Raw genomic sequence first — 21,137 nt, forward strand, 5'->3', positions numbered from 1 at the left:
TGACTTTACTTTTATGCAGAATGATAAATATGGATCTATTTGCATTTTTCTTCATGTAGACATCCAGTTAGACCAGCATCATTTGTTGAAGACACTGCTTTTTTGTTGTTGTTGTATGGTTTTGGCTTCTTTGTCAAAAACAAATTATGCTTAGGTGTGTGGGTTTATTTCAGGGTCTTCTAATCAATTCCATTGATTGAAACCATTCTGTTTCTCTGCCAATACCAAGCAGTTTTTATTACCATTGCTCTGTGGTACAGCTTGAAATCAGGGATGGACTTATCAACCTCCAGATGATATGTTGTTGTACAGGACTGTTTTAGTAATACTGGGTTTTTTGTTTTTCCACATGAAATTGAGAATTGTTCTTTAAAGTTCTGTAAAGAACTGTGTAGGTATTTTGATGGGAATTTCATTGAATATGTGTTATAACACTCCTAGGCATATATCCAAAATATAATCAAGTATACAAGGACATTTGTTCACCCATGTTCACAGCAGCTTTATTTGTAATGGCCAGAATCTGAAAATAATCCAGATGTCTCTCAACTTAGGAATGGATACAGTGATTGTGGTACATTTACACAATGGAATACTACTCACCATACCCAAATAAGGAAATCATGAATTTTGCAGGCAAGTAATGGGAACTAGAAAAGATTGTTCTGAGTGAGGTACCCCAGAAGTAGAAAGACACATATGGTATACACTCATTTATAAGTGGCTATTAGACATATAATATAAGGTAAACATACTAAAATCTGTACACCTAAAGAAGCTTAACAAGAAGGAGGACCCTGGGTAAGATGATCAATCCACACCCAGAAAGGCAAACGGGATGGACATCGAAAGAGGGAGAAAACAGAAAACAGTATAGGAGCTTACCAAAGAGGACCTCTCAAAGTCTCTACCCAGCAAAGTATCAAAGTACATGCTTAGGCTCATACCCAAACTTTGAGCAGAGTGCAGGGAATCTTATGATTAAAGGTGGAGATAGAAAGACCTGGAGGGAATATGAGATCCACAGAAGAGCAAGAGAACCAAACCAAACCAAACCAAAACAAACCAACCAAACAAACAAACAAACCAAAAACGGGGCCTGGGGATTTTTTCTGATACTAATATTCCAACCAAGGACCATGCATAGAGATAACCTAGAACCCCTGCACAAATGTAGCCCATGGCAGCTCAGTCTCTAAGTGGGTTCCTTAGTAATGGGAACAGGGACTGTCTCTGACATGAACTCAGTGGCCGGCTCTTTGATCACCTCCCCCTGAGGGGGATGGGGAGCAGTCTTACCAGGCCACTGAGGAAGACAATGTTGCCTGTCCTGATGAGACCTTATAAGCTAGGGTCAGAGGGAAGGGGAGGTGGACCTTCCCTATCAGTGCATTTGGGGAGCATGGGAGGAGATGAAGCAGGAAAGGTGGGATTGGGAGGGGATGAAGAGGGGGTTACAGCTGGGACACAAAGTGAGTAGACTATAATTAATAAAGAATAAATTACATTTAAAATCTCCAAAAAAAATAACAAATAAATTAAGTGATTATTTCAACCAGTAATAGGTTCACTGGAACTGAAGTCTAGCAGCTAATTAACCTTACAACTTCTCCATATAATTTGTCTGCCAGGACAAGTATCAGAAATGGTTGAGGTCCATGTTTATAGCAGCTCTATTTGTAATAGCCAGAACCTGGAAACAACCCAGATGTCCATCAACGGTGGAATGGGTACAGAAATTGTGGTATTTTTATACAATGGAATACTACTCAGCAATCAAAAATGAGGAAATCATGAAATTTGCAGGCAAATGGTGGGATCTAGAAAAGATCATTCTGAGTGAAATATCCCAGAAGGAGAAAGACAAACATGGGATATACTCACTTATATAGACCTATAAGATATGATAAACATAATGAAATCTATACACCTAAAAATGATAATCAATTGAGCAGACATGGGGTAAGATGATCAATCCTTGTTTAGAAAGACAGATGGGATGTGCATTGAACGTATGACAGGAGTCTACTGAGCGCATCTGAAAGACTCTAACTAGCAGTGTTTTCAAAGCAAAGACTCATGACCAAACCTTTGGCAGAGTACAGGGAATCATAAGAAAGAAGGGGAGTTAGTCTGATGGGGAAAGGATAGGAGCTCCACAAGGACCAAATATATCTGGGCACAGGGTCTTTTCTGAGACTGACATTCAACCAAGGATGGATATAACCTTGAACCTCCGCTCAGATGTAGCCTGTGGTAGCTCAGTAACCAATGGGTTTCCCAAAGTGAGGGGAACAAGGGCTATTTCTAACAGGAACTCAATGACTGGCTCTTTGGTCTCCCCACCCCCGAAGGGAGGAGCAGTCCTGTTAGGCCACAGAGGAGGGCTTTGCAGCCAGTCCTGAAGATACCTGATAAAATAGGATCAGATAAATGGGGAGGAGGTCCCCCCTATCAGTGGACTTGGAAAGGGGCAAGGTGGAGATGAGGGAGGGAGGGAGGGACTGGGAGGGAATGAGGGATCGGGACACGGCTGGGATACAGAGTTAATAAAATGTAACTGATTAAAAAATAAATAAATAGATAAATTAAAAAAAAAGAAATGGTTGAGGTAATGAAAAATTTGCAAAGATTTATTCGTAGTGGTCACCTTCAGGATTCAAAAAAGGGTAAAACCGACTCAGATATAAAATATGTACAGACATAGATGTTACCTTCCTCCTAGCTACAAAAAAAAAAAAAAACAATGGTTTTTGGTGTTAAAACAGGCAAAAAGAGAAACAAGGAAACATGAATAAAGCTGGACCTCTTTATTTACCAATCCCAACAATCTGAGATTTTGTTTTCTTAGTGAAACGTTATTCTTCATAAGGAATATATTCTTACACAACTTCACGTTTGCTAGTAGAAACGGGATTTGCAATCTAAGTTTTAATACCCATGAGCATAAAAGCAGAAGTATGTTTTTGGAAGAAGAAATGTGGGATTTGGACTAAATCTCTCAATACTTCAGCAGAAAAAGAGAAAAAGAAAATTTCTGTGTTCCAAGAGATCTCTCGGCATCCCAGAGCTTAGACTCTCCAAAATTCATTATCTCTTAGCATGCAATAACTGGCTCACAGTGTGAAAAAGAAAGTGTCTTGATTAGGAGGTCAAAATACACTGTTCTTCTCTGACTCTAAGAGAAGGGATAGGTAAAACGTGGCCGGTTGAAGGTAAATTTAAGGACAATTCTTGGAAATGAACAATTGCTCATATTGTTTCAAAACTCAGTTGGACCTTAACAAACAAGGTAATTTCGGAATTAGGTACATCTAACGAGTGGCAGTGGCAGTCAAGTTTTCTCTGATCAAGGCTCTGGACCTTGGTCAGAACACCAAGTCTTTAAGAATCAACATGGCTGAACAGAAGAGAGATGATGGCAAGTGACTCCTCAGCTTTGGTTAGAACCAAGAACACTAGGATGGCAAAGCATAAGAGACCCAGGAGAGATGGCTTGTGTCCCTAAGTACCTTCCAACCCCCCACTCTTAGTGTCTAATACACAGTGAAATCTCTAATTTTTCGTATCAATTCCACATGCTTTAGCTCATTACTCTTCTGCTTCTTCAACTAAACTCACTTATTTCACACTATTTCTCTGGGAACAATGATCAAGTAAAGAAGTTTTTGCTACATAAAATCTTATGCTATAAAATTTTAAAATTAGTTTAACATCTAACTATATATTTTACAAAAAGTGCAATCAGACTACTATCAATACAAGTAACCACATGTTCTTCTGATACCATGAAGGGAAAAATTACATCAATAGTTGTATACGAAAATGTCATTATTATCCTGGTAGGGCATAATCCTCACCTTTTATTTGATATAAGACAGCAAGTAACCTTCATGATAAATACTAATATTAATATCACAGTTGGAGAACTGTTCTCTGAATACACACAGCAGGTAAATAAATTATTGCCCTATTTTGCTTGGAAATGCACTGTTCTCTTCTAATGAGTGTGTCCAATTTCACATAACATAGGGCTGTGTTAAGACTATAATTAAAGTAATTGTGCTACAAAAGAAAAGAGGGTGCAACTTTGCATGGTGTGCTGTGCGTGAGCTGCGAAAATCACTAAAAAAAAGTACACTGCTAATTGGGGTAAATATAAGACAAGTAAAACATTTTTCAAATGCCTGTTTTTAATTTGAATTTCGAATGCCTTTGCCTTTAATTCAGCATTAAATTACTACAGCGATGCAAGTGTCAAGTGTAGCATCATTCTGGAATTTCCACTTGACTTTGCACGATGGAAGTCTACACCAACAATTATGGTGACTCTGCTGGCTTCAACTACGGAAGAAAATTGACATAAACTTCACTAGAAAATGATCAAAAACTAATCAGAATACTAAAGCTAGATCAATATGAAGTATGTATACCTGTATGTCTTTACTTACACTTCTGTAGAAAATTACATTCATTCTAATAATGAATAACTGTGTCTTAAGAAGTGTAGTTTGTGCTGTTCTTCAAAACAATGCTCCCGCTATGGTATTACATCAGAGAGGAAACAACATTTCCTTACTCTTAATTCATCCATCATAGAGACTATTATCTCCTATCAGTATATGTTGTTTACAGACATTGATGTTCATATTTAAGAACAAAGTGACATTTCATAGATCGACCTCACAGAAAAAGAACAAGAGCCCTGGCTTCCCTGCTGTGTTCCCCCATTTGACATAATCTCATAACATAGCCTACAGTACTGTGTTCTGCCTCCTTGCAGAAACTCTTCCATCTGCTGGCACAGTTCTCTTTCCACCCTTGAGCCATCCTCATCTCTGATTTTACTTTTCTCTCTTTTCCTAAATGTACATTTTCATATAACTCTTTGAAATGGCACACTAAAAATTTGTGTTTCTAAATACTAATAAGGGAAAAGAAATAATGCTAACCTTTGTCCTTTTTCTCATCCCCACCACTCTTTGTAATCTAGTAACTGCCCCAGGATGTCTTTTCATGATGATTTTCACAATCTAATGATCCTGGAACAAATCTTTTTAAAACAGAGTTGGGATAGTGGCTAAGGGAAATAGCACTGAAATTCAGTGGAGAGATATGATAGAGAAATCCTTCACAATGATAAGGATCTGAAGATCCTCTAAGTTGGGGAGGAGGGACAAGGAAAGCAGGATTTCAGTGGGAAGCAAGGCAGACCACCATAAAGATCTAATAATGCCTTGTCTAAAATCCAATGGGATGCTCAGTACAAGAACATCTTCCCATAGAAGCAAGGCAGACCTTAGCGTTCCTATAATGCCCTGTCAATTGGTAGAAAGAATCCAAGGATAAATGACCCTGGGCCCAATAGGTAGTGTAGATCCTGAAACCAACAAGTTTGACAACACACACTTTGTAACATAAAACAGACCAGAATGTTTCTTTTGGAAAGGAGATTTGAGTGCCTCTCCATGGCTGTTATCATTGCAAGACTTCCACTTCCATGGCAAGACTCAACTGGTGCTGGGTATATTCTATCAAATTTCCCCATACCAGTTAGTTCCAGATTAACTCACCTGATCAATCATCCAAAGCACAACTCTGAATTTACACATGAAGCTCAAAATGTCCACAATTAATTAACACTGTTGTACATTAATAACTTATTATTTATTAAGCATGCATGAACTTTTAAGCCATTGTCTATTGCCTACCCAAACCTTGACCTAATGCTTCCTTTTGGTTTATCCAGTACAAAAGACAGCTCAGAGAAAGAAAAAGGAAGGCTTTTGGCTGCCATCTTCTGTTCTTTGCTAAGCAAATAATATTTATCAGCATAAACTCCTCAAAAGCAAAATTATAATAGCTTATATAGGTTCTGCACATATTAATAGAGACAATGCTTTGGTAGCAAAAGAAAGTTAATGTGTATTAATTTTCTTTATTTTTTTTTCTGCATGCATCCAACCAGATAAATTTCTATGTCTTCAATATGCCTCGTGAGTGTACTTCTGAGACTGACATTCAACCAAGGACCATGTATGGATATAACCTAGAATCTCTGCTCGGATGTAGCCCGTGGTAGCTCAGTAACCAATTGGTTTCCCATAGTAAGGGGAACAAGGACTATTTCTAACAAGAACTCAATGGCTGGCTCTTTGACCTCCCCACCCCCCAAGGGAGGAGCAGTCCTGCTAGGCCACAGAGGAGGACTTTGCAGCCAGTCCTGGAGATACCTGATAAAACAGGATCAGATGAATGGGGAGGAGGTACCCCCCATCAGTGGACTTGGAAAGGAGCAAGGTGGAGATGAGGGAGGGAGGGTGGGATTGGGAGGGAATGAGGGAGCAGGATACAGCTGGGATACAGAGTTAATAAAATGTAACTGATAAGAAAAAAATAAAATTAAAAAAATTTTCCTCTGTTATTCAAAATTATGTTGCATGAAAATTTTCTAATGCATTCTCAGCTATATATCCAGGATACAAAGTGAATAAATTATAGTAAATAAGAAGAAGAAGAAAAAATAAAAAGAATATCCAGCTTTTACCAGGAGTCTTACATAACATCCCTTTTCAGAACAACTCATACAAATGTTCATGTAAAACTTAAAAACTGATTAGGGATGATATTTAGTAACTATATGTATCCTGTTTAACACTGTACTCATTTATTTTGCTTTATTCTTTTTCAGAAGATTTTCTTTTTAATCGTACATATATGTGTGCATGTGCCTATGAGTGCAAGTACCTCTGGGGGCCAGAAGACGGTGTCAGATACTGGAGTTACATGCAGTTATGAGTCATTATGTGGGTGCAGGGAACTGAAATAGGGTCCTTTATAAGAGTAGTATGTGATCTTAACCACTGATACATCTGCCTAGCCCATGTTTTGTTTTCAGAATAAGCAAACCCTGAACTCAAAGTCAGTATATACATTGATTGACACATAGGTGTAAGGACTAGAGCTTCTTGTACATCTGTCATAGAAGATTCTGTAAATAATAATAGTTATAAAACATTATCCATGGCTACATAGGCTAACAACTTTATCAAATTATTGAATGAGTACATAAGGATTCCTAGTTAATGTATGATACTTCCACCAAAGGTAATTGTGACAATTCTGATAATCACTTTTCTATGTCACTGGTGTAAAATGCCATCATAATGATTCTGGAAGACTATATAATCATTTACATTATTTATTCATCAAATATTGATTTAATGTCATAATTGAGTTTCAGGCCTAGGAAGAAATGTCAATAACTGCTCTTCTCTTCATTTCCAGACCCAAATGTCTACTTTTATCCAACTTTACTTTCAATCACTTAGACACATTATCTGTTTGCCAGTAAACTAAATGCTGCTTTCCTCTTATTATAAATTCAGATTCAATTTGACCCCTATTCAAAGAGAGACCTTTTTAAAATAAAAAAGAAATGTCTCCACATTTATCTTTTCTCTTGTTATTTTTCCCATATACTTTTAACTAGCAAAATAATGTAGATATTGATCTTGAAATTGGTGAACCTTTTTTAAAAATCTTCTTTCTTGAAATACTCCATTGAGAAAGCAATAAGCAGCTTCCTGTCTTCAGCACCTAGAAGAGATCTGGGCTGCCAGGAAATGGAATCCTTTTACACTGCATAAATAAATGATATTCTCCAGATAATACCATGGATGTCTCTAGCCCTGCCTTTATCCATCAGTTTCATAACTGATAGCCCACTCATTATTTATCTTTGGAAAAATAGGAATAATGTCATAAATAACATTTTTTATTATTTGAATAATGTACAAGTCCAGAAAGCATTGTTAGTGTAAACTATCAATGCCCAAGACACAGCATCAAATATCCCTGAAAGCATAACTAGAATTTCCTATGTCTGCACCATCTTCTGTACGGCAAAGGGCTAATGTCAGGTGTGGTCCATCTAACAGAGAAAAAAGTAAACCATGTTATTTTAGAACAATATTTAGTTCTGAGTGGCATAGGAGAGATAATAAAAGGCTAGAAAGGCATGAGATTTTGCAAATGATGAGAATTCAAGAAAAAAAATATTTGAAATACCTAAAACAAAATGAAAAGTATTAACAATAATTTCAGTTCTATATTTGTCTAGTATATTCTATTTATCATCCATTGCCTTCTAGCTGTCATATATCTGTATCTCCAAGTGGCAATCAAAATATGCAAAAGGTATCAATTATGTGAAGTAGTTTAGCATCACAGTGTGTTCTCTTCTTGCAGTGTAGAAATGTGTAGGGCAATCTTTTTTTTTTTTTTTCTTAAAGACAGATTCTTGTCCAGACAGACTTTTACTGATTTTCTTTAACTTATTAATTAATTATATTAAATTCTTGGATTTTCAAGACAGGCTCTCTTAGAGTGGAATTAGCTCTCCTGGACTCCATTGTAAAGCAGGCTGTCTTCGAACTCACAGAGATCTGCCTGCCTCCTGACTCCTGAGTTCTGGGATTAAAGGCATGCACCTCCATGCACTGCAAATTATTTTAAAACGTCACATGTATAAAATGAAATAAGATCATACCTAAACCTCCGCTCCCTCCAACGCCTTGTATATTTCCCCCAACTTACCACTCTCTAAGATTCATGTTTTTGTTTCATTTTGTTTTGTTTTTTAATAACCCACTACATCTAGTTAGAGCAGCTTGCATGCATGGATATGGGGCCATTAGAAGCATGAGAAAGCAACCAGTGCCCACATAGTCAATAAGGAGTGATTATTCCCCTCCCCAGCATTACCCAGTGTTAATAGCTCCTTGGTATATGAGAAGGCCAGAAGATCACCTACATGATTTAATGTGGGATTTCAGCTGCCTTGTTCATCTTCAGGCTTTGGGAAAATAACCAGAAGTATCCTCAGATTGATAGTAAAAGGTATGTCATGTGCAGAAGACAGCACTGCCAACATGCCTTCCCAGTCTCCAGCTCACACACACGTTTCTGCCTCTTCTTCCCAGATACTCCATTCAGGGCTTAACACCACATCTCTTGTGTCCAGAACTTAGACCAGGTATGCACCTCTCCATTGATTTTTACCCACTGCGTAAATATGCTTTTCTTCTCTTTGCTGCAGCAGCAGATACCGTTACAAAAAGCCACAACCTATCAAAATGCAGGGAACAACTGACTGAGAGGTGACCCTTTCCATGAATGTCATAAAATGAGGCATGGAAAGACTGTATGATCCAGAAGACCTAGTCATCACCTGCAAGACTATATATAGATATAGATACAGATATATATATATATATATATATATATATCTTCTTCTATATATCATGGGGAAGCTACAGCCATGACATCTTTTTTTTTTTTTTTTCAATGCAGTTTATTCAGGAACCTTGAACAATCATCTGGCCCTGGGGAAAGCCAGCCCACAGCTTAAATAGCCTCTGGGTAGCCAACCCAGGCGTGCCACGTGGGCAATGCAGATAGGTCCACATACATGGAAGCAAGCCAGATCCTCAGCCTTAACCAAATGTGGAATTGTTCCTGACAGAGAGCACTCACCATCGGGAAGGTGGAAGGCAGAAACCAGCTCCATCTTTAAGGCATAGCATTCTGCAGCTCTCTACAGTTCCCCCTTTTTGTTTTAGACGCATCAGGCAAGAGTAGAGGTCTGATCTCTGATACTAGAAATAAATTGGGACTTTGTACCGATGTTTATTTAGGTGTCATCCACCCAAAGATCATCAGACCCGTCCCATACCTTTTTCTCAGAGGCGGGACCTGGTAGCCATGACATCTTAACAATGTGATCACCTACACAAGACCCTAACAATGACATGGGTTGACATGCCAACATGGATGGGGAAAGGCCTCACCAGTACATGAAGAGCTACAATCAATAAATGGCTGATAACATTCTACATTCTTTGGCAATAGTGGAATTACTCTGGCTTCCATGTTTTATAATTTTTGAAAGAAGATCTTGCCATGCAATCACAAACTGACTTCAAACTCACAGCAAATCCTTCCGTCTGGGCTTTTCAAACTCTAAGATTAGTGACTTCAGCCACCATACTTAGCTTATTCAAGTTTTCTTATTGCTTATATTTGGATTGTAAATTTCCATTTATAAGAGTAGCTGTTTACACTTTATTAAGAACTGCCTTCCATTATACGGAGCCAACATAAAGATATGGATTTCACTGGTTTTTATTATTTCATTACCTAGAAAAGTTTCATTGACTAATTTGTAAAATGTTTCTACCTAATTCACATAATTCACGCATATACCTTATATTACTTAAGGTAGGTTTTTATTTTCTAGAAATTATACAAGTAAAAATAAATTAGTAATTACATTTTTAAATGCTTGTAAACACTATGCTTTACTTGTAATGCCCTTCTGCATTATATTTATATGTGCTAAAAATCACAAGTGATAAACATTTATAAAAGTCTTTGCAAATAATAAGAATAGTGCAGCAGATATCTGTTCTTACAAATGGGATTAATAACCAGGAGGTGTTATTCCTATTGAAAATGTGGTATTGTGGGAAAATGAGTAACAATTCAAGAATTAGGGAAAGGACAGCTTTAGTGATCCCAGCACTATGTTACATAACATGCTGCTAATACTAAAGCTTCAAAGACAAAGCCTTAGGGACATTTGATCCAATTGAAAGTAATGGGTTAACACCAATTAATACTCAGCAATGCCCCTTTCCAGTTTCCCATGTAATTCAATAAGTCATTACTTCCAAACTTATTAAAAGTTTTGATGATAATTATTATTGAGAGATACATTTTTTCTCCTCATCATTGTTTTTATTTTTAGTTTTGTTGTTCTTATGTTTTGAGATAGAACCTTACTTTCTAGCTAAGACTCTACTTAACCTCATGTTCCCCTGCCTTAGCCTTCTGTATACTGAGATTGTAGGTTACTGTTTTTGTTTCTGTTGCTCCTTAAAACACAGAACTTGACGGCTGGAATTATGGCTCAGTGGTTAAGAGTGCTGTCTGCTTCCAGAGGTCCTGAGTTCAATTCCCATCAACCTCATAGTGGCTCAAAACCATCTATCTACCTTGGGATCTGATGCCCGCTTCTGGCATGCAGGAGTGCATGCACGAGCACTCATATATGTAAAATAAATAAATAAATCTTAAAACACAAAGCATCACATTTGACTGGGCTTTTCATAATAACAGAGTCTTTTTTTAATTTTACTTTTTATTATTATTAATAGTTATATTTTATTAACTCTGTATCCCAGCTGTATCCCTCTTCCTTATTCCCTCCCAATCCCACCCTTCCTCCGTCAGCTCCTCCCTGCCCATTTCTAAGTCCACTGATTGGGGAGGACCTCCTCCCCTTTCATCTGGCCCTGTTTTATCAGGTATCTTCAGGACTGGCTGCAAAGTCCTCCTCTGTGGCCTAGCAGGACTGCTCCTCCTTTAGGGGGTGGGGAGGTTAAAGAGCCTGCCATCGAGTTCCTGTCAGAAACAGTCCCTGTTCCCCTTACTATGGGAAACCAATTGGTTACTGTGCTACCACGAGTTTCATCTGAGCAAAGGTTCTAGGTTATATCCATACATGGTCCTTGGTTGGAGAAACAGTTTCAGAAAAAAAACCCTGTGCCCAGATAGATTCGGTCCTTGTGGAGCTCATATCCTTTCCATGTCATACTAACTCCCCTTCTGCCGAAGGTTTGGTTATGAGTCTTAGTATCTGTTTTGAAACGCTGCTTGGTAGAGTCTTTGAGATGCCTTCTGTGGTAGACTCCTGTCAAACATCCAGTGCACAATAGGGATCTCAGAGCTGTGCAGCAGTTTGCTCTCTAGGGAGTGAGTGAAATGAATGTAGACCTTTTGTCTCAAAGTACAGTGTTTTGGCTCTTTCTTAACTACTCATGCTGTTGGTGGTTTGTGATCTTGAATTTACTAATTTGATCAGAATAACTTTACACACAATTAATAAATATTTCTTGTTATTATTGGTAATTTTAATCGGATTAAATTCTTATACAAATTTTGCAGTATCATTTCCACTAAGAAATTGTCACCATATGTCTGAGTTAACTTCCATGTGAGAGAAACATTTATAAGATTTTTTTTTTGTTGTTGAGGTGAAGTATTTAGATAGATAGAATAAATTGCTATTAAATATGTCTTTGAAAATCACTTGGTCTGCATATGAAGGGAATTAGCGCATTCAGCTGACATACAGATTGCCATATATCTCCATTTGATAATATCTGTGTCCAGCTATTAATCTGATCAATCCAACTTTCTCTCACATATGATACAATGTAATTACTTAAACTTATTAGTAAAGGAACAAAGTTAGTGAAAAGTAATAATATCATTTAAGAAAATTCATTAACTTATTGAAAATAATCAGTGCATTTACAGCAAAAGTATCACCAAATCAGCCATTTGCAATCAGTATCTAATATGGTTTCACGCATAATGGTATACACATTATTAATCTTAAATATCCATACACTATTGTAATATCCTCTCATCCCGGTTCCATAAGTATATGTAAATAATAAACATCTTTCTACTTCAGTCTCTAATCTACAACTTTACAAATTTCAGAATTTGATTACAGCTTAAGTGTATATGCTTTCAACAAGAGTTTTTTGATTGTTTAGTGTACTTCATTTTTTTCAACTTTATTATTAATCTGCTTTGCCAAAAAATAAAATAGTAAACTTCTAATAATTCTAAAGGTTTGCTTTGAAATAAGGAGCTGTGAGATCTATTTTTTCACTTCTTGTTTTATATAAAAATAAAAATACAAAGAAACACTAAGCACTGTAAACTGACAGCTGCATAAGAGTGAATAAATCTATCCGTAAGCTTGTTTAAAAGAGTCGTACAGCTTCACTTTCCCTACCCCCTGTCAAGTGCTCTGGGCATAGTGGAAAATGAAATGAACAAGCTACTACAATTCTTATAATCCATATTCCATTATTATGTGAGGTATTTATTCTTTGTGTAATGTAACATATGCTGCTATGCTTAAGCCACATGAGAAAAATAATTATTTATCTGATTGCATAAAATTGCCATAAAAGTCAGTTAGTTCTGTGTTTCAAATACTATTTTTAAACACTTTCATGCTAATAAATCACACAGTAATATAATAATATTGTACAATATCTTCATCCATAAAGTAGTATATACTCAACTCAATTCTAAAGGTATTAATCTCAAAAAAAGACAAATTTTAAAATCCAAATCCCTTTAAACCAAAAATATAAAAGAACTTAATGCTTAAGTTGAACTTTGTCTCAACCTCTGCTGTATGATAATTCCTCTCCATCCTTTAAAGATGAGCTAAGTCAAATACAGTAGAGCTTTACAAATAAGGAAGGTGTTGGGAACAATGAATGTAATGCTGCTGCAGTTCTGGGAGTCAGATTACTGAGTGGGTGGTGGGAGGAGCCTTTGCTATAATCTTGCCTTCACTTCTCTATTATTATCAATCCACCAAAATAGGAGCAATCAACTTGGAACTAATGAGGCATTGAAGTTTTCATTACTCAGTTTAGGATAATCCAGGCAACACACAGTTACATTAAATAATGATGTCCTGAAAGGAGAAATAGCAGAGTAGGAAAGAGAATGAAGACTTGAATTTAGATACCATGTTAGGAGATAGGCGTGTCTATTACTGGAGAAAATGGGGTGAAAGAGATGATAAGGGAATAAAAACTGGACATCTCTGGATTCTGTAAGTGAAGTGAAAGACCTATTTCAAGGGAATAAGAGGGAGAGCATTAAAGGAAGCTAAGTTCAATATTAAATTTCTTTTATACATTGTAGTTTCTTTAAAATAAATTTTGTCATCTGGTGTTATCAAAATAAAGGAAAACATGAAAGTTAAATAAAATTGTATCTGGCATGACAAGATCTGTGAACACACAAATACTTCCTAATTAGAAGTTCTGGGGCTTTTTATTCCTTTTTTTTGTTTGTTTGTTTGTTTGTTTGTTTGTTTCTCATAGAGCAAGGAAAAACACTATGAGGAGATAGAAACACTGGCACTGGTATCCCTTATGTAACCTTGAATGCTATTAAAGCATCTAACATAAAATGAGAAACTGAATTGGAATTTCTACAAAACACTGAGAAAGGACTTAACAGGGTCAGGATATTCTCCTCTTGAAATGACATGGCTCTTCTAATGATTTGAGAGTAAGCATTTCTTAAAATGTCAAGTAGGAGCCCTGTCTAATTAGCAGCATAAAATGCATTTCAATAAAAGTTAATGTATGAAAGCTATATATTATAAATGTCAAAATTAACCATGCGAGGTATGTCTATAACGAGCTAACTTTTATTCTTTGGAGTATGCATATGTATCTATCCTTCTAAGTTGTTCAGAATACTTCATACTTATTTCTACAGTTTCTGGACTAATTCCCATTCCTACCAGCCATGTACAAATGGGATCCTTCAAACCAGCCCTCATCTGCTGTAGTTCCTGTTATTTGTCATTCTTTCAGAAATAAGGTGAGCTCTCATTGTAGTCCTGACATGCATTTTCCTAATGTCTAAAGATTTGTTCATGAAGTTATTGAGCAGTTGTATTTAATTTCTCAAAGTGTATCTGTTCATCTAATGGTTCTATTTCTAATTGGTGGAGAAGCCTTCTTACTGATTTTCATCATGGAAATGTATATGCACACCAACAGTGGATGCCTAATCACTGGGTTGTTTGCTCCTTTGGTGTTTAACTTCCTGAGCTATTTAAATGGTCTAGATATAGTTGAATGAATAGTTACCAGGTATTTTCTCTCATACAGCAGTCCATCTCTCAGCTCTTTTGATTGCCATGTTTGTTCAGAAGCTTTTTCATTTCAGGCAATCCCATTTATCAATTCTGAATTTGTTTATTTGCCTATTGAGTTCCTCTTCAGAAAATAATTCCCTCTTTTGAGTTTTTTTTTTTTTTTTGAAAATCCCTCTAATAACTTCAAATTTTCAGGCATTAGGAATATACAGTCTTTGATCCATATGAAGCTGGTCTTTATATAAGCTGACAGATAGGGATGATCTTACATTCTTCTACCTGTGAATACCAGTTTTCCCAGCAACACTTGTTAAAGATGCTATCATTTTCCAGAGACGTTTTGCACTATTATCAACAATAAGAAGGCCATCACACTGTGGCCTTCTCCATCTTCTATTCCAGCATGTGTATGCTTTTGTGCCAGTATAGCATTGTTCTGATCACATCTGTGTAATATGCTTGAATTCAGGTGTTGTGGCTCCAGCATAATTTCTCCTTTTACTTAGAATAGTTTGGTATTTATTTTCAAGGTTTAGCTTCCCCAAATTTTTTTAAACTCTTCTACTAAGAATACCATTTAAAATTTGAATATGTATTATAGAGAATTTTGCAGGCCACTTTTGGTAAAACAGCAATTTTCACAACATTTAATCTGCTGAGGCACAAACATGGGAAATCATTGCCCTGTCTGTTGTCTTCCTCAGTGTTATCCTTCAGTGCTTTTTAGTTTTCATATAAAGACCTCTAATGCCTTTGGCTAAGTTGATATTGAAGTCTACTTCTATGCCTAATTTGAATGGAATTTTAACCTAATTTCTTTTGTATTGAGCCCATTGTTTCTTTATGGGAAAGCTACTGAAGTCTGATGTTTCCGAGAGAATTACTACCCTCAAGACAAAAAGATTCCTGAGAATTATTTGACTTTGTTGAATTTTATCAATAAAGTCATCTCATTCCTGAAGTAAACGATGTCTGTTCTGCCTGTTTGACCTACTGCTTTAGGGCTTTCTTTCCCTCCTTCCTTCTTTCATTCTTTCATTCGTTCTTTCTTTTTTTCTTTAAGTTACTCCACAACATATCTCTGTATTTCATATAAAGGGAAGAAGCTGTTAAAGGTCTAGCCCATTCCCCACAATACAGCACGTGGCAGAGCTCAAGAAATGAAAGACATTGAGAGATCATCCCTCAACATTCCTGTACAAATCTACTTGATTTAATAATGAGTTACAGTGTATCAAAAGGCTCAAGGACACCAATGCCTTTGCTTCTTTGCTCAAGCCCCTGCAGTAGGCATCATCTGGGCCTTTGCATGATTCTATAGCACAGTAGATGATTTAAAAATAAATAAATCTGTAACTATTAATATGAGGATTTCACTTGGCACAGACTAAGTGCTTTATAATGCATGTTAGTATTTACCATGTTCAATTATTTTCTAAGGTAGTAACTAATTAATTATAATTGTTATCAACAATAGAAATATGGAAAATTATTTTCCAATTAGGGGCAGGAATGTTTGTTCCAAACACCACATACAAACAGAAATTAAAAGAGTAGTATATTTGTATAGTACCACTTTATAAATAAATTTTAAAAAATGTAACCGAAAATTAAAGCAATCCCTTTGTGGATACCCAATACTGCTTCCAGAATTCACGAGCTGTCAAGTGAGGACCTCAGTACCGTATCTGGAGAACTTTCCTGTGAGGTGTTAGTCAGAGAGGTCATTCATGCCCTCGCAGCACTAATTAGAGCCAGTGAGAAAGGAGGTATGATGGGAGCTTATCCTGAAGGAGTTTTAGGAGAAGCGAGTAGTGGATATGATCAAGATATGGATACCTGTGTGACAACACAATGAAAACATTTAAAATAAATAAAAACTACATTTTCATCTTAGAAAACAGTGAGTGCATACAAGCACCAATATTGAGAGCTCCAAAAAGTCAACAATAAAGAAGTAAGTGAATTAAAATTGTGCAAAAAGGAAGGTATGAAGCATCAAAAGTCTGCTATTTTAATAATAAAGAAAAATTAAATATCAAACAATATCATATATATAGGACCCAGGTAATGCATTAGCAAGATGTTCTCAATGAAGCACACACTGTGTGTCCCATTTTACCCTGGAACTGTGGTAGTCATCTTGACTCAGTTTCCCAAGCTCTAAGATGGCATTTGTGGCTAAAAGATCATTCTTTCACTGAATGTACTAGTCTATGAATTTCCACACCCCCCTTAAGGTTATAAAATGCCCTCCCAGTATGCTTACCCAGCAAGAGTGGGCATGTCCCTCCCTAGTATAATGCCTTACAGAAGGATCTCCACTCCTCCTCAACCACCTAAATAGAATTTACAAACATCTACAAGGTAGAAAAAATTTAATGACTGTCCTTTCTTAATGGAAACCCAACAACCAAATTGTTCCTTTTAACCTAAAAACACTCAAAAATAAAATAAAAAAAAAATAAAGATGCCTGCTTAGTTCAAAGTTCTCTGTTGTAGATATTTCCCTCCTTTGTTTGGAGAAATATTTTTAATTAATTAAATACAATTTATTCACTCTGTATCCCCCTCCGCTGTCTCCTCCCAGTCACACCCACCAATCCCCTTCCCTAGTCCACTGATAAAGGAAGTCCTCCTCCCCTTTCATCTGACCCTATCCTATCAGGTCTCATCAAGGCATCATCTTCCTGTGTGGCCTGACAGGGCTGGAGCCCCCAGGGGAAGGTGATCAAAGAGCCAACCCCTGAGTTCATGTCAGAGACAGCTCCTGACCCTCTGACAAGGGAACCCACATGGAAACTGGATAACCTATAGACTTCATCAGAACATTGTTTCGAGGTCCTCTCCATGCATGGCCCTTGGTTGCAGCACCTGTCTATGCAGGCCCCCATGGTCCTAGGATTTTTTGGCTCTGTTGCTCTCAAGAAATAGTGATGAGAAAGAAGTGCAGGTATTCATCACAAAGGCAAAAGGTCACCAAATTTTAGTTCATGAAACTAAGTGTTTGGGAGATGTTATGATTTCTACTTGTTTTTATATCGGAGGGCCTAGAAATTCAGCAGTTTCTGAACTGTCCCACATTCTTCTTGTAAATTAGCCCTTCCAATAGTTAACCATAATCTGTTTCTGATCCTGACAAGCAAACCACACAAATTGTCACAGGGTGATAACGAAATGTGCACACTGCCAAGCTTAGAGGCACAGTGAGGCCTGCTGACCCCACAGAAGGTAATTCTGCAATGATTTACAAGGGTGCTGAATCTACAGATTTTAAAAATCAATTTTAGTTTTTAAAAGCTTGGAAAATACACGAGCATGAAACACAATCTAAAACTAGGAATAAAGCTCAAAAAATGCAAGATTTTTCTATAAAAGTACAATATTTTCATGAATGGCATTAAAGCCACAATATTTGAGCTATATAATATGTTTATTAGCACGTAGATTCAAAAATTCAAAGTATTGATATTTTAACGAATGACTCTAGAAATTGAATAAAATTCAAATAAAAACAGAATTTGAAATCGCTAATTCTGTGTTTGTACTTATATTTGTGTGTGTGTGTGTTTCCAGACTAATAAAGTATACGCAAAAACCTAACAATAGCCAAAATATTACTGAAGCAAAACAAAACAAGAAAGTGTGCTCTCTGGGAAGTCAGGAGTTAAAATATGTAACCATTAAGACAGTGTGCACTTTGGTGTTGGCACAAGGAAAGACACATGCATAAAACTACAAGACAGATGCATGCAAGTACAGACAACTACTTTAAAACAAAGTTAGCACTTCATGCAGTGGGAAAGGACTGTCTCAGCAAATAATTCAAGGACAGCTTAATGCCCACACTCAATAAAATGGAACTTGACATCTATCTCACCTCATACTCAAAAATCAATTCCAGGTAAATCGTGAAGATAAAGTATAAAAGGCAAAATAACAAAGAAGATCTGGAATATACCACAGGAAAGGGTTTTTGTGATAAAATAGGTAAGAAATTCTTCACTAGAATGCAATGAATATTAGCCATGAAGAAACATACAAAGTAAGAATTTATGTTCCCAACCGGTAGCACTAAGTGGCTGAAAATACAGACTAACAAGCTGCACACAGGGAGAAAATCATGTGCACACCAAACATGACTAATAGAGAATTTTCTAATCTATGTGTGTACACATATGTGTATTTTTGTACATATTGTGTACCAATCAAATAAATCAATAAGAAAAGTCATTAGAAAACACAATAAGCCTTTTCACCAAGATGGTACTGAAAGCAAAGAAGGAAGCTTCTGCCCCTTTCAAAGCCGAAGCCAAAACAAAGGCCTTGAAAGCTAAGAAGGCAGCTAAGAAAGGCCTCTGCAGCCACAAAAAGAAGATTCTCACTTCATCCACCTTCCAGCTGCCCAAGATCCTGAGGCTCTGGAGGCAGCCCAAATACCCTCGAAAGAGTGCACCCTGGAGAAACAAGCTTGACCAAGATGCCATCATCAAATCCCCCCTGACCGCCGAGTCAGCTATGAGGACAATAGAGGACAACACATTTGTGTTCCTTGTGGATGTCAAGACCAACAAGCTCCAGATCAAACAGGCCATAGAAGAAACTCTATGACATTGATGTGGCCAAAGCTAATACTCTGATAAGACCTGACAGAGAGAAGAAGACATATGTTCCGTTGGCTCCTGATTATGATGCTCTGGGTGTTGCCAACAAGATTGGGATCATCCCAAACTGAGTCCAGTTAGTTAATTCTAAACATAGAGTTTTCCACCATAAAAAAAGAAAATACAATAAATATTTTAAATGAACACTTTTCAAAAGGTCAAATAGAATCCAGCTTCTCCTGTGAGAAACTGCAAACTATGTTCTGAAAGCCAAACTTTAAATTTTGGTGGTATTAAAGCGGATCCTGAGACTCATAGCCAAACTTTGGGCAGAGTGCAGGGAGGAGATAGAAAGACCTGGAAGGGATAGGAGCTCCACAAGGGGAACAACAGAATCAAAAAATCTGGGCATAAGGGTCTTTTCTGAGACTGATACTCCAACCAAGGACAATTCATGGAGTTAAAGTAGAACTCCTGCAAAGATGTAACCCGTGGCAGCTCAGTCTCCAAATGGGCATCCTAGTAAGGGGAACAGGGGCTGTCTCTGATATGAACTCAATGGCTATCTCTTTGATCACCTCCCCCTGAGAGGGAAGGGTGTTCAGCCTTACCAGGCCACAGAGGAAGACTATGAAAGACAGTCCTAATGAGACCTGATAGGCTAGTGTCAGATGGAAGGAGAGGAGGACCTCCCCTATCAATGGACTGGGGAAAGGGACATTGGAGGAGATGAGGGAGGGCAGGATCGGGAAGGGACAAGGGTGGGGGCTACAGCTGGAATACAAAGTGAATAAATTGTAATAAATAAAAAATTTTATTTTAAAATGCCATGGTTATTGAGAAGATATGACAATGAAAATTAATAATGATTAAAAATCACTTTGTGCTAGGAACCTGCCACAGAGGTCCTCTGAAAGGCTCTGCCCTGCAGACTATCAAAGCAGACGCTGACACTTATGGCCAACTCTTGGGCAAAGTGCAGGGAATCTTATGTAAGAAGTGGGAAATAGTAAGATCTGTAGAGGACAGGAACTCCACAAGGAGAGCAACAGAAGCAGAAAATTTGAACACATGGGTCTTCCCAGAGACTCATACTCCAAGCAAGTACCAGGCACAGAGGTAATCTCGAACCCCTGCACAGACTGGAGAGGAGGGGGGAGGGGCTTATGGGGGATACAAAGTGAATAAAGTGCAATTAATAAAAAAAGAAAAAAATTAAAAAAAAATCACGTTGTGAAACACTTTGTGATTAAACTTCATGTTCCACCTCAATATACATCTAAAGATATGAGGAAAAAAAGGCAAATATTGTAAATACCTACACAGCAGAGATACAGTTGAAAATTGTAAAATATCCATGAAGAGAGTGATGTTTCAGCCTCTTCCTTACAGTCCTCCTTGTTGTTTAACGTCTTTAGGACTACAGATTTTAGTATATAAGGCTAATATCCACTTATAAGTGAGTATATACAAATAATAGCTTCATAATTTATCAATAAGAATAAAGATAATTTTAATGTACTAATTTATTTGCAACGCTTATTGATAATCTATCAGTTGTAGGTAAACTGAATTGTTATCATAACTCAGAGGCCATATGTAATTTATACAAGGGTTCTTCTGTTCATTCTCTAGTAGGAAAGTACCATAAAACTCTAACACTCTGCATAATTTAATCATTTTATGCAAATGCATTTTTTTGTTATTTAATTCTCTCTTTTTTTGGTTTTGTGTTTCTGAGATGTAATTCATGCAGA

General features: G+C 36.9%; 1 protein-coding gene and 1 pseudogene across 1 annotated transcript in view; one reads left to right on the plus strand and one right to left on the minus strand.

The window, feature by feature from the left end:
• Kctd8 (potassium channel tetramerization domain containing 8) overlaps window positions 1–21,137 on the minus strand; it is a 259,874-nt gene that overhangs the window by 157,207 nt on the left and 81,530 nt on the right. The window lies entirely within an intron of this gene.
• Window positions 19,040–19,511, plus strand: LOC110540554 (large ribosomal subunit protein uL23-like; annotated as a pseudogene).

This window comes from Meriones unguiculatus, chromosome 3, assembly GCF_030254825.1.
Source record: "Meriones unguiculatus strain TT.TT164.6M chromosome 3, Bangor_MerUng_6.1, whole genome shotgun sequence".
Classification (NCBI taxonomy): Eukaryota; Metazoa; Chordata; class Mammalia; order Rodentia; family Muridae; genus Meriones; species Meriones unguiculatus.